At 48.8% G+C, this 14,550-nt stretch overlaps 1 protein-coding gene across 8 annotated transcripts in view; it reads right to left on the bottom strand.

Annotated features, from left to right (window-relative positions):
* Window positions 1-14,550, bottom strand: part of ODF2 (outer dense fiber of sperm tails 2) — a 239,552-nt gene that overhangs the window by 96,843 nt on the left and 128,159 nt on the right. The gene's annotated exons all lie outside the window — the stretch shown is intronic.

The following is a 14,550-nucleotide window of genomic DNA, read 5'->3' as shown; positions in this document are numbered from 1 at the left end:
ACATAATAAGGTTCATCCATGGCACAGCAGAAAATACCAAAGGACATGGGTACCTAACCTCATAGGCATAAAGCTGCAGACAACACAGAAAAGCACCAGCCACAGAGCACCTTTGCAAACCCTTCAAGCAGCTCCATTCCCTGACAGCCCAGACATTGACAAGCAGCGCTGACAGACATCCGTTCCCACAGCACAAATGTGCCTATGTCACAGGTTACAAACATGGCATGCATACAAAACTTCCCGTCTTGTGCACAGGTGGATGAAACAGGTGTCCAGAATCATGCCATCTGGACACTTGCCACCAACAGAATCAAAAACTGCATTTTAATCCCTAATGTATGAATACCGTCAGGGAAAGATGTCTATCTTACCAATAACCGTCACCAAGAGGGAGGGGCCCAGGTCCATGAAGGAGGCATAGATATCAAGTGTGAAGGCATTGTATGCACACACACACATGCAGGCCAATTATCAAGTGTGAAGGCATTGTATGGACACACATACATGCAGGCACACATCAGGTGTGAAGGCATTGTATTCACCCACATACAGGCACACATATCAAGTGTGAAGGCATTTCTTGCACACACACACACACACACACACACACAGGTACACATATCAAGTGTGAAGGCATTGTATGCACACACACATACAGGCACACATCAGGTGGGAAGGCATTGTATGCACACACACAAAGGCACACATCAGGTGTGAAGGCATTGTATGCACACACACATACAAGCACACATCAGGTGGGAAGGCATTGTATGAACACAAACAAAGGCACATATCAAGTGTGAAGGCATTGTATGTGCACACAGGCACACATAGGTGTGAAGGCATTGTATGCACACACACATGCAGGCACACATCAGGTGTGAAGGCATTGTATGGACACAGGCAAACATATCAAGTGTGAAGGCATTGTATGTGCACACACACACAGGCACATATCCAGTGTGAAGGCATGGTATGCACACACACACATACAGGTACAGTGTAACCCCTACAGATTAATATGCATATTAAATCTTGGGGTGCTGTATACACACATGCAGAAACAGTACTAACCCTATAGATGTATACATTTAGGAACTGTTGGGGTCTTGCATACACACACACACACAGGAACATTACCGCCCCTATAGATTAACATGCATATGAAATGTTGTGGGTGCTGTATACAAACATGCAGAAACAGTACTACCCCTATAGATGTATATGTTTAGGAAGAGTTGGTGTCTTGTATACATGTATACAACAACAGTACTGCCCCTATAGATTAACATGCATATGAAATGTTGTGGGTGCTGTATACACACACATAGAAGAACAGCACTCCCCCTATGGATGGACAAGCACAGCAACTATTGGGTTGCTGTACACACACACACACACATACGCATGTATGCCCCTACAGATGAATCAGTAAATTAAATACTGATGTGCTGTATAAACACATAGGCACTGTAGCGCTCCTACATGGATCAGTGCATGAAATGCTGGTGTGCTGTATAAACATATAGGAACTGTAGCGCTCCTACATGGATCCGTGCATGAAATGCTGATGTGCTGTATAAACATATAGGAACTGTAGCGCCCCTACATGGATCAGTGCATGACATGCTGATGTGCTGTATAAACATATAGGAACTGTAGCGCTCCTACATGGATCAGTGCATGAAATGCTGGTGTGCTGTATAAACATATAGGAACTGTAGCGCTCCTACATGGATCAGTGCATGAAATGCTGGTGTGCTGTACACACACACACAAAGGAACTGTAGAGCCCCTACATGGATCAGTGCATGAAATGCTGGTGTGCTGTACACACACAAAGGAACTGTGGAGCCCCTACATGGATCAGTGCATGAAATGCTGGTGTGCTGTATACACACACAAAGGAACTGTAGAGCCCCTACATGGATCAGTGCATGAAATGCTGGTGTGCTGTATACACACACACAAAGGAACTGTAGAGCTCCTACATGGATCAGTACATTAAATATTGATGTGCTGTATAAACACATAGGAAATGTAGAGCCCCTACATGGATCAGTGCATGAAATGCTGGTGTGCTTTATAAACAAAAATAGAACGAGCTCTTGGCTATGGGCTGACATAGATGTTAAACAAATGTGAGTACAGTGAGGAGCCCTGAGTGACTCTGCAGCTACCTGGTGTCTCACGTAAACCAGAGAGGGAGATTGTGGAACAAACTGGGAGCTGGAGGGCAGAGACCCCTGCCTGGAGCATACAGCAGCTAAGACTCCTACTCGTCACCCTTTGCTGGAAACCTGGTCCTGTATGGCTACTTCTTTCTGGTAGCATGAGGCCACAACCTTGGTTTCCTGCTGATGTCAGAGTCACACGCTGTGTTACCGCCTGCAAGCCTTTTCACCAGGTCCTGGTGGGTACAGACACCCCACTGGTGTCCAGGGCTTTGGCTGCTATTTACCCACGGACTGAGTGCCCAGAGATTCTGAACTCTGACCCTCCAAAAGGATAGTGGTTGAAGAGTCAAGGTGTCATTTAGAAGGCGACAAGGGTTTACAGCCTGATGCAGCAGGATTCTAGGGCTTTTTTGTTTTAAATAGGATAGACACCAACAAAACAGGAACACCCGGCACCTGGAGCTCAGCCACGGCCGGACCAAATGTCTGCAGAGGAAACTGTTTGGCCATGCACATGTCTTCGGCAGGAGGCACCACCAGACTGGATTCAGACAAGGAAGAAGCACAGAGTGTATGTCCATGTGGGACGACTGTAAGTAACTTGTTCTTCTGAGGGATACTTTCTACCACAGCTTCCTCCTCTTAGAACAGATACCAAGACAGTACCTCGCCAGGTGGAGGCTCTGTGGAGTGGACTCAAAGTCTTGCAGGAGCAAGCGAGCGAAATGTCCTTCCTGCCGGTCTTAGCTGTCAAGAAAATAGTGCATCATGAACGTATCCATGGTTACTCATTGTCACAGTCTGACAGATGTCGAAGAAGGGATCGCTGTGAGACAAAGCAGTGGTAGGAGCACTAAACCTGGTGGAAAGGGCTGTGAGATCTTCCGGGGGTTGCTTCCTGGCTATGTGCACCTTATTTTAAGGCAGAGAACTCCACCACAACAGGATCCTTCTCCGCAGACCCATCCCATTGTTTGCAATAGAGAACCCCACAAACAGCGGATAGTCCACATGGTTTTTCTTAGTACGATTTATGGAAAACCAAAGGCCCTTTTGTAGTCCAGTGATGGAGTTTCTGCTCCTCTTTCAAGAAATGAGGGATAGCAAAAAACAAAGGTAGCAACTGCCAAGTGTGAAAAGGGAGTCACAACTTCTGGCGAAAAAGCTGCCAGAGGGCTCAACCCAAACATGACTGGGGAAAAGGAAATATATGGCAATTGCACAGAAAGCACCTGGAGTTCACTCATGCAATGAACTGAGGTAATCACAATGCGGAAGATGGTGTTTAAAGTCAGGAGACTCAATGAACAACTACACAAGGAATGTTGGTCCGGCAAACATAGAAAGGCCGAAAGGACCACCAAATTACCTTCAATAGTGCCCAATGCAGGACCCTGGTGGGCCAAAAAACAAAACAAAAGAACATCTGCCAGTTTGGCCTGTAAAGGGTCACTCTTGTGGGTACCACGTAAGCCCACAAATCTATCTCAGTGCCTGGCATAAACTGACTTTGCAGAAGGGCTTCTAGCAGCAAGGATGACATCCACCACTTCCACCGCTACTGCTCAATCTCCAGGCACAGAGGTGTAGATTGAGTGGTGCAAGACTCCTCCCTGTTGCTGACACAGGAGATCCTCCCAAACTGGCACCCTGATCGGAGGACCGGTGTTCATGCCCAGAAGATTAAGAAACCACACTCTCCCGGCCTGAACCAGAGCCACCAGAATAACTGGTGGTTCCTGATCTTTTTCAAAACCAGTGCAAGAGAGGTAAACAAGGGTCCAAGTACCATTCAGCCACAACCCACCTCCTAGCAAGTGTTATTGTGGAAATCGCAACATGTAAACTATTGACCATGGCAAACACAACTAGCCAGGGTTCTCCCATTGCCAGAAGATGCCCTGCACCACCTATGGATGTAGTTGGCATTTGTGGTCTGGCTGATGCTGTCTGTTGAGCTCTTCCTATCTGGCATTCAGGGAACCTACCACGTGGCTTGTGAACAGGAAGATGTCCTGATGCTCCAGCCAACTCCAGAGGCGCAAAGACTCCGGACACTCCGCCCTGTTTGTTGCAGTACCACATGATGGTGGTGTCCATGAGAACTCTCTCGGGGTAACTGTGGAGAGCAGCTCGGGCTTATATAGGAGGAGTGTAAAGCACTTACAATACCACAATAGTGAGTCAGTGATGTTCACACAAGAAAGAATCGCACCAGGTGTTACAAAAATAAAATATTCTTTACTTTACTATAAAACTAGCACTATCCTAATCTTGGTATATCACCACTTGGAGATATCTCGACACAGAAACTATACTTCGAAACAAACAGGAACAGCACAGAAATACATGGGAACCCATGGGGGGAAGTGGGCAAACCATATACTAAGAAAGTGGTATAAGAATGGGTCTGCCCAAGTAAGGTACGTGTGTTAGGATCCCAGGGACTAGGTATGAAATCACCTAATAGGAATTCCCAGGCGCCAGTGTGCAGAGGTACTATCTAGCCCGGTGTCCCATAGGCTAACACAGGACCGTCGTGGTTGGAATTTTCAGGATTCAGGAACCTTCCCAGAGGAAACTGTGGAAACCAGTTAGCACAAGGAAGATTTTATAGTGCCCCCACCCCTAGAAACCCACAAAAGTGGAGTATCTCCACCAGGGAGCCCGGGTGCATTGGGGTGAAGTGACATCAGAAATCTTAGGAGTCAATGGGAACCTCGTTTGTCCAGCTGCTGTCACGACCCTGGGGCCAGGTCGGTGGAACTCAAGGGCGAATTCCAGATAAGAACCTGAAAAAGAAGGGTATAGTGTCCAGAACACTCGGAGATGTCCAGACTGTGCAGGTATGCAATGCCCACCCTTTCTTGGGGAGAAGTTCCTGCAGGTCAGTGAAGGAAGAAGCACAGCTGCGGAGTCCAGGTGATGCAGGTAAATCCTTGGAGACGCCCACGAGCTGTCCCACGTCGGTCGCCAATTTGCAGCAGGGTCAGTGGTCAGCAAAACCCCCAACAAGCATTGGCAAAAGCAGGAAGAAGCTGCAGGAAACCTTGCAGGATTTTGGGGACCAGCAAAGTCCAACCGACTCGACCCTTGGAGGGGAGCTGGCCCTCAGCAAGCAGGAGAGCCAGCAAGAATCGTTGGAGCCCCACAAGGACCCAATGGCAGCAGGCACAGGGAGTCGCAGGGAGGCCTCAACAGCACATCACTGAAGGAGTCCAACAACACAGGGGTTGCAGAGTACATGCTGTTCTTGGCATTGCAGAGGGTTGGAGGTTGGGGCATCTTGGAGCTTGGAAGTCTTCTGGAGGAACAGTCATCAAGCATTGGGAACAGCAACAGATGCAGTGTACTGAGGTTCCATCCCAGTGGCTATAGCACGGACCCACTGTTTCTCAAGTTGGACAGAAGACAAGTTGGACCTGAAGAGGACCACAGAACCACCACGTGTGAGCAGAGCCTTTTCGTTGTCCAGACGTTGTCGTCTTGAGGTGCCTGCAATTGCAGGGGAGTAATTCCACTCCAAAGGAGATTCAGTCTTGCTTCCTGGTACAGGCGTAGTCCTTTTGACCCTGGAGGATGCACAGCCACGAATGTTGCAGTAATCTTGCAGGAGCAGCAGAAACAATGTTGCTGTGGGAGCCCTCCCAACTGGATACAGTCTTGTTTCAGTTCCAAAAGTAGACCAGCAGAGAGTCCAGAGGACAGGAGCAGAAGATGTCATGCAGAGAGTTCCTTGGGGAGTCTTGATCGACGAATCTGAGGACCCACCCTCAGGGGAGCCCTTAAATAACTATAAAACGGGGTGGGTCACTCTCTGCAGTGACCTACCTATCAATGGGGGTCAGGGAAGTCACCCACCTGGCCTAACCAGTCAGATGCTCCCAGGGGCCTCTGCTTATCTCGTTTCCAAGATGGCAGAATCAACCAGCCACCTGGCAGAGCTCTGCACACCTCCCTGGGGGTGGGGGGCGAGGGCTGGACAGTGGAGTGGTCACTCCCACTGTCCTTTGTGTGGTTTTGCAGCAGAGCAGGAACCAGGGGTTCCCAAACTGGTGCAAACCAGATTATGCAAGGGGGGCACCAAATGTGCCCTTCAAAACAGTCTGGTGGCATGGAAAGGTCACCCCACCCCAGAGACACACATTTCAAACGGAGAGGTGGTCACACCTGCACATCTTCCCTACAGGAAATCCTTTGTTCTGCCTTCCTCTGCTGGAGTTAGGCTCATCAGCAGAAGGGCAGAACAGTGTCTAGGGTCAGCAGCAGCGCAGGCTGGCATGCATACCCTGTATGTAAGGCTGTACAGGCAGATCTGGGGGATCCTCTAAGGAAGCTCCAGAGCACATGATATCAAGCAACTAGCACTGGAATCAGTGTGGTTGCATAATTCCACCATGTTTGATACCAAACATGCCTAGGTTCGGTGAAGCCATTATGTAGTTGGACTACTCGTGTTGACAGGTGCCCACTACATACCTTAAAATGGCTTCCTGGCAATGGAGTGTGGGGTTTGCAGAGGCACCCTTCTCATGCAGGGGTGCCCTCACACTCAGGACCATGCACCCTGCCCGTGGGCTGCAGGGCCTACCATAGGAGTGACTTTCAGTGTCCAAGGGCAGTGCCCGCGATATAAGGCACGCCTTATATCTACAGTGAAAGGTCCAGACACCACACTTCAGTCAGGATGCAATCGCAGGCCTGCAGACACAGTTTGCATTGGCTCCTATGGGTGGCATAAAACATGCTGCAGACCATGGGAGACCCCTGGTGTACCAATGCCCTGGGTACTCAAGTAATATATACACTAGGGACTTACATAGGTGCGCCAGTATGCCAGTTGTGGGGTGTAAAAGTTACCATACAACCAAATGTAGAGGTGAGAGCACATACATTGGGGTCTTGATTGGCAGGGTCCCAGTGTATCAGTCTAAACATACTGACACCAGGCAAAAAGTGGGGGTAACTATGCTAGAAAACATGAGGACACACTCTTTTTTGCTCTTGGGTGCTTGCATTTGGACTTTGATTTGGACTTACTGGAGGACTTTGACTGTAAAGTTGACCTCTTGCAGAAGCAACTCAGAACAGGAGCAAATCCGCACCTTCGACTTGGAGTGGCACTTAAGCAAGGCCAATAACTTGTTGTGTTTGGAGACATATATATTTGCTTTTTGTTCCCGGCTCGCCTTTGGCTACATGTGGCTCATCTTTGAGTTGTGCCCCGAGCCCTAACACCGGAGACACACCTCGTGCAAGTCTGTGATCAACATTTGTTTTCTACAATCACAGCATGGTTTGAAACCTGTAGTCTTAGGAGAGGACACTGTCCCGTAGCCCACTAGATTTCTCCTTTAGGAGTCATTGGAAGGCTAACAAAGTAGAGGAGAGCTCCAGATCTGCATCAGAGGTTGCAGAAAGAAAGAAACTGATGCCAATGAGCGGGTGGCACTTTTATGCATCTTCCTCTCATCACTTCCACAGCAGTGTGATGTCAATGCAGAGCCGCACAGAGCCACCCAGGATCATTGTTAGCAAAAGCTTTATGGACTTAGGGGGTCATTACAACCCTGGCGGACGGTGTTAAAGCGGCGGTAAGACCGCCAACAGGCTGGCAGTCTTTTTTTCCAGTATTATGACCATGGCGGTTACCGCCATGGCCATCCGCCGCTTTCCCGTTCCGCCCGCTGGGCTGGCCTGCGACCTGGGTCTCCAGCCCGGCGGCCGTGACAAAACCGCCGCCGGTATTGTGACCCGGCTTACCGCCGTGGATCCATGAAATCCATGGCGGTAAGCACTATCAGTGCAAGGGAATTCCTTCCCTGGCACTGATAGGGGTCCCCTCTACCCCCACCCCGACTCCCTCCCCTACACCCCCCACCAACCCTGCCACCCCCCAAAGGTGGCAGGGCCCCCCTCCCCACCCCGACCCCCAACATACCATTACTGACACACACCCGACACGCACGCAGGCACCACCAACACACATACACGCACACACACCAACATACATGCCAACATCCACACACTCAGACACGTATCCCCACATTCACGCACACATCCATACAGACATACATACAGACATACACGCACACATTTCCGAAACACGCATCACCCCCGCAAGCATACACGCACTCACACCCCCCCCTACATACACAGACGCACACCCCCATGCACCCACACAACCCCCCTCCCCTAACGGACGATTGACTTACCTGTTCTGTCGATCCTCCGGGAGGGGACGGGAGCCATGGGGGCAGCTCCGCCAACACAACACCGCCAACATAACACTGCCGCGCAGAATCACATGACGTGATTAGCTCGTGGGTGTTCTGTTGGCGTGGCGGTGGAGCAACCTCCACTTCCCCGCCGCCCGCAAGTATGGCTGTTGGTGGCTCTCCATCGGGAAAACGACGGAGGGCAGCCAACGATCATAATACGCCGCGCGGCAAACCGCCACTACTGGCGGTCTTCCGCACGGCGGTCTTCTTAAAAGACCGCCGAGGTTGTAATGACCACCTTAGTCTGGAGCACGGGGAATATTCTAAGGTGAATGTAGGAGGCTGGACTGGCTTGTAGTGAGTACCAAGGGGTACTTGCACCTTGCACCAGGCCCAGTTATCCCTTATTAGTGTATAGGGTGTCTAGCAGCATAGGCTGATAGATAATGGTAGCTTAGCAGAGCAGCTTAGGCTGAACTAGGAGACGAGTGAAGCTCCTACAGTACCACAAGTGTCATATGCACAATACCATAAGAAAACACAATACACAGATATACTAAAAATAAAGGTACTTTATTTTTATGACAATATGCCAAAGTATCTCAGAGTGTACCCTCAGTATGAGGATAGCAAATATACACAAGATATATGTACACAATACCAAAATATGCAGTAATAGTATTAGAAAACAGTGCAAACAATGTATAGTTACAATAGGATGCAATGGAGACACATAGGGATAGGGGCAACACAAACCATATACTCCAAAAGTGGAATGCGAACCACGAATGGACCCCAAACCTATGTGACCTTGTAGAGGGTCGCTGGGACTATTAGAAAATAGTAAGGGTTAGAAAAATAGCCCACCCCAAGACCCTGAAAAGTGAGTGCAAAGTGCACTAAAGTTCCCCAAAGGACATAGAAGTCGTGATAGGGGAATTCTGCAGGAAAGACACAAACCAGCAATGCAAAAACGATGGATTTCCAGTCGAGGGTACCTGTGGAACAAGGGGACCAAGTCCAAAAGGCACAAGCGAGTCGGAGATGGGCAGATGCCCAGGAAATGCCAGCTGTGGGTGCAAAGAAGCTGCTACTGGACAGTAGAAGCTGAAGGTTCTGCAGGAACGACAAGGGCTAGAGACTTCCCCTTTGGAGGATGGATCCCACACGCCGTGGAAAGTCGTGCAGAAGTGTTTTCCTGAAGAAAGACTGCCAACAAACCTTGCTAGCTGCAAATCGTGCGGTTAGGGTTTTTGGATGCTGCTGTGGCCCAGGAGGGACCAGGATGTCGCCAATTGCGTCTGGGGACAGAGGGGGCGTCGAGCAAGACAAGGAGCCCTCTCAGAAGCAGGCAGCACCCGCAGAAGTGCCGGAACAGGCACTACGAAGTAGAGTGAAACGGTGCTCACCCGAAGTTGCACAAAGGAGTCCCACGCCGCCGGAGGACAACTTAGGAGGTCGTGCAATGCAGGTTAGAGTGCCGTGGACCCAGGCTGGACTGTGCACAAAGGATTTCCGCCGGAAGTGCACGGAGGCCGGAGTAGCTGCAAAAGTCGCGGTTCCCAGCAATGCAGTCTGGCGTGGGGAGGCAAGGACTTACCTCCACCAAACTTGGACTGAAGAGTCACTGGACTGTGGGAGTCAATTGGACAGAGTTGCTGGATTCAAGGGACCTCGCTCGTCGTGCTGAGAGGAGACCCAGGGTACCAGTGATGCAGTTCTTTGGTGCCTGTGGTTGCAGGGGGACGATTCAGTCGACCCACGGGAGATTTCTTCGGAGCTTCTAGTGCAGAGAGGAGGCAGACTACCCCCACAGCATGCACCACCAGGAAAACAGTCGAGAAGGCGGCAGGATCAGCGTTACAGAGTTGCAGTATTCGTCTTTGCTACTTTGTTGCAGTTTTGCAGGCTTCCAGCGCGGTCAGCAGTCGATTCCTTGGCAGAAGGTGAAGAGAGAGATGCAGAGGAACTCAGATGAGCTCTTGCATTCCTTATCTAAGGAATCCCCAGAGACAGAGACCCTAAATAGCCAGAAAAGAGGGTTTGGCTACCTAGGAGAGAGGATAGGCTAGCAACACCTGAAGGAGCCTATCAGAAGGAGTCTCTGACGTCACCTGGTGGCACTGGCCTCCAGAGCAGTCCAGTGTGCCAGCAGCACCTCTGTTTCCAAGATGGCAGAGGTCTGGAGCACACTGGAGGAGCTCTGGGCACCTCCCAGGGGAGGTGCAGGTCAGGGGAGTGGTCACTCCCCTTTCCTTTGTCCAGTTTCGCGCCAGAGCAGGGCTAAGGGGTCCCTGAACCGGTGTAGACTGGCTTATGCAGAAATGGGCACCATGTGTGCCCATGAAAGCATTTCCAGAGGCTGGGGGAGGCTACTCCTCCCCAGCCTTCACACCATTTTCCAACACCCTCTCTCAGAGGAAGTCCTTTGTTCTGCCATCCTGGGCCAAGCCTGGCTGGACCCCAGGAGGGCAGAAACATGTCTGAGGGGTTGGCAGCAGCAGCAGCTGCAGTGAAACCCCAGGAAAGGCAGTTTGGCAGTACCAGGGTCTATGCTACAGACCACTGGGATCATGGGATTGTGCCAACTATGCCAGGATGGCATAGAGGGGGCAATTCCATGATCATAGACATGTTACATGGCCATATTCGGAGTTACCATTGTGACGCTACATATAGGTAGTGACCTATATGTAGTGCACGCGTGTAATGGTTTCCCCGCGCTCACAAAGTCCGGGGAATTGGCCCTGAACAATGTGGGGGCACCTTGGCTAGTGACAGGGTGTCCTCACACTAAGTAACTTTGCACCTAACCTTTACCAGGTAAAGGTTAGACATATAGGTGACTTATAAGTTACTTAAGTGCAGTGTAAAATGGCTGTGAAATAACGTGGACGTTATTTCACTCAGGCTGCAGTGGCAGGCCTGTGTAAGAATTGTCAGAGCTCCCTATGGGTTGCAAAAGAAATGCTGCAGCCCATAGGGATCTCCTGGAACCCCAATACCCTGGGTACCTCAGTACCATATACTAGGGAATTATAAGGGTGTTCCAGTAAGCCAATGTAAATTGGTAAAAATGGTCACTAGCCTGTTAGTGACAATTTGGAAAGAAATGAGAGAGCATAACCACTGAGGTTCTGATTAGCAGAGCCTCAGTGAGACAGTTAGTCACTACACAGGTAACACATTCAGGCACACTTATGAGCACTGGGGCCCTGGGTTACCAGGGTCCCAGTGACACATACAACTAAAACAACATATATACAGTGAAAAATGGGGGTAACATGCCAGGAAGATGGTACTTTCCTACAGTGAAGAATCTGCAATTAGAAGTATCCTTCAGAACACAGGCCACATTAAACTGGGATACAAGGCGCAGTAATCGGCTGGATAAAATCCTTCCTTAAGGCCAGGCCCCAAATTGCTTTGGAAAGCTCAACTATTGGCCTTTAGTCTTCAATGCTTACCTTGTCCCTATTGTGGAACAAGTCATGTCTTTCAATGCCATCTGCTACAACTACATGACTGACACTCCAACAGCCCTGAGTGGTCAAGCTTCCAAGAGACAGTGGAATGCACTAGCTGTGGATCTGCTGATGCTAGGGAATTATTTAACTCCACTCCTCAAAAGCAGAGTTACTCATCTGCAGATTGGTGGCAAACCTACAGCCTGTATCCTCCTGGCCCAAGGAGATCAGCAGCCATCTACCACTTCCCCCGAAGTTAAAAACCTAGAATTGGTTATGGACGCTGACCTCTTGTTTTCAATCCCAAGTGAAAAAAGTGACAACAGATTCATTCTACACAATGAAAGTCCAATGTCATGTTTACCCTAATTAAGGTTTTCACACAGGACACAGTGTCTGCAGGTCTAGTCACAGCAAGACTAGATTACTACAGTGAGTAAAGAACACAGCAGCAAAACAAGTCCTCAACCCAAACAGACAGTCCACATCACCCCTTCCCTGAAAGGACTCTGTTGGCTACTGTTGGACAGAATATTAGCTATCAAAGCCCTCTGCACTCCACACAGATTCACAAGCCAGTCCTGGCTTCCACATAGGAAGGGAGCTGCTTCTCAGTACAGACTTGTAAACAGTGGAATAAACTACCAAAGAAAATCAGATCCTTCAACAATCATTTGCGATGCAGAAGAGAAGTAACGTCCTTTCTCTTTCCATAACCACGACTCCAGTACTTCTGGAGATGCTGCTCGCAAACCTACCCTCACCCTTCACATTAAAGGTGCGCATTCGCTTCTCTGCCAAGTCTGTAGCACCTTCAAGGCAACAACCATGACACCAAGACTCACCAATCGATGTCACAACCACTGACACCCTTCTCTCATGCACACTCCTCCGAATCTGAACCCCTGACCTGCAAGGCACTCGCAGCCCTCCAGAAGAGATGCTAAAGCGCAATAGAAATTGAGCAACGTAATACAATTCCGGAAGATCGGCCCAATGCTGTGATATGGTCGCACTCTTCGGTCCAGCGAGCAAACGCTGCAGCAGGTCGCTTTCATACACCTTGGGGCAAGCAGTTTTTTCCACCTTATTTTTTGCAATACAATTTAGACAACTCTGCTGCTTTTCAAGATACTTTGGTCATTAGCCGGATAAAGGGGTCGTTCTTGCATCCAATTGTAGTTTACATGTAAATCCCACAACTAATGAAACCCCGTGGGGACATACGCTTAGACGGCTTTCTGCAAGGTTCAATGATTATAATCTAGGATTTGCAGGATAATTAATCTCATCAATAATCTCATTAAGGTGAGACCTGTGTTTTACTCTTTTGAACTTTGTCAAGATAACAGGCAAATGATCTTAAATACTGTAATATCAAACTCCTCTATGGTTCATGAACCCACAAGGTAAACTGAGAAAAAAATTAGAAAACTAGATTAAAAAACAAACTACCAAGCACCACATTCTGTGCAATCGACACGATGAGCAGATAAGGATGCTCCCATTGCACCTGGAAAAATACAGGAGTCTGGAAAGACTCGAAAAATACAGGAGTCTGGAAAGACTCGAAAAATACAGGAGTCTGGAAAGACTCCAGGTCCTAACAGTCACCCTCTGGAATTTCTCAAGAATACTGTGTCACTCCTAGCTCATCACCTGAAGGCATTGTACAAGAAGGTCCGCCAGATTCCATATGATCTATAGGTTGTAATCATTTTAGTGATGCCAAAGCCTTTATACATGGTTGAAAAATACGACACTGCGTATGGCACTTACAGGTAGCTTTAACCCAAGTGGATAAACTACAGGACGATATAACACTTTGATATCGTTCAGCTTTGAAAAGGCTTTTGACTCAAGGCACTGGCAGCATGAAGAAAGTTTCCACCAATCATAATGGAGAGAAGAGAAATTTCAAGAGGATTTCCCTACACCTTTTCACATATATCCTGCAAAACTACTGATGCACAACTCCTCTCCTCAGCTTCTAATCGAGGCTCCTGCTCTCCCTGACCAACTTTCGATGGGAAGGAGCCTCCCAGGGTTTTCTCTCACACACACATCACCCAATGTCAGTGGACTGGGGATTGAAAACAAAAAATCATACTACTGAGTTACACAAATACTTCCCATCAACCACTGGATCTTTCAACATGTGATGACCCTGCAAACAGAATGAATTTACTCATTTAGTGGAATTACCTACATTTACACTATGGACCCCTTATATCGAGTGTACTTCCTTACATTTTTAAAATCCCAAAGCAGTGCTGGTGGGAGGCGCTCAGATGAACAGTTTGGGAGAGGAAGCTTAGCTAGGAAACCCCACTTTGTCAAGGAAGCTGGGTGAACGAAGTAGCAAAACTAAATGGCGTCTCATAACTGAAAGAATATGGGATGGGGCTCAGACCAGATCATATGAACTGCTCATACAAGACCACATACTGCAAAAAGCACAATTTGTCAAGTCACTTGTATTAAACACACCATTTCCAATCGTGGAACAAACTGGAAGCGGGCCTGGGTGTGCTTGAGGAAGAGGAATGGACATAAGCCAAGACAGTCGCACAGTCTTTGGGGATCTCGTCATAACTACGACTAATACAATTTAGATATTTTCATAGGAAGAAAGGCTGCAGAAAATGAGGTGAAACCTGGACATCCAGTGCCAGGAACATA

Source organism: Pleurodeles waltl, chromosome 6, assembly GCF_031143425.1.
Source record: "Pleurodeles waltl isolate 20211129_DDA chromosome 6, aPleWal1.hap1.20221129, whole genome shotgun sequence".
NCBI lineage: Eukaryota > Metazoa > Chordata > Amphibia > Caudata > Salamandridae > Pleurodeles > Pleurodeles waltl.
Note: the sequence above shows the minus strand (reverse complement) of the source record. Positions and strands in the feature narration are given on the sequence as shown.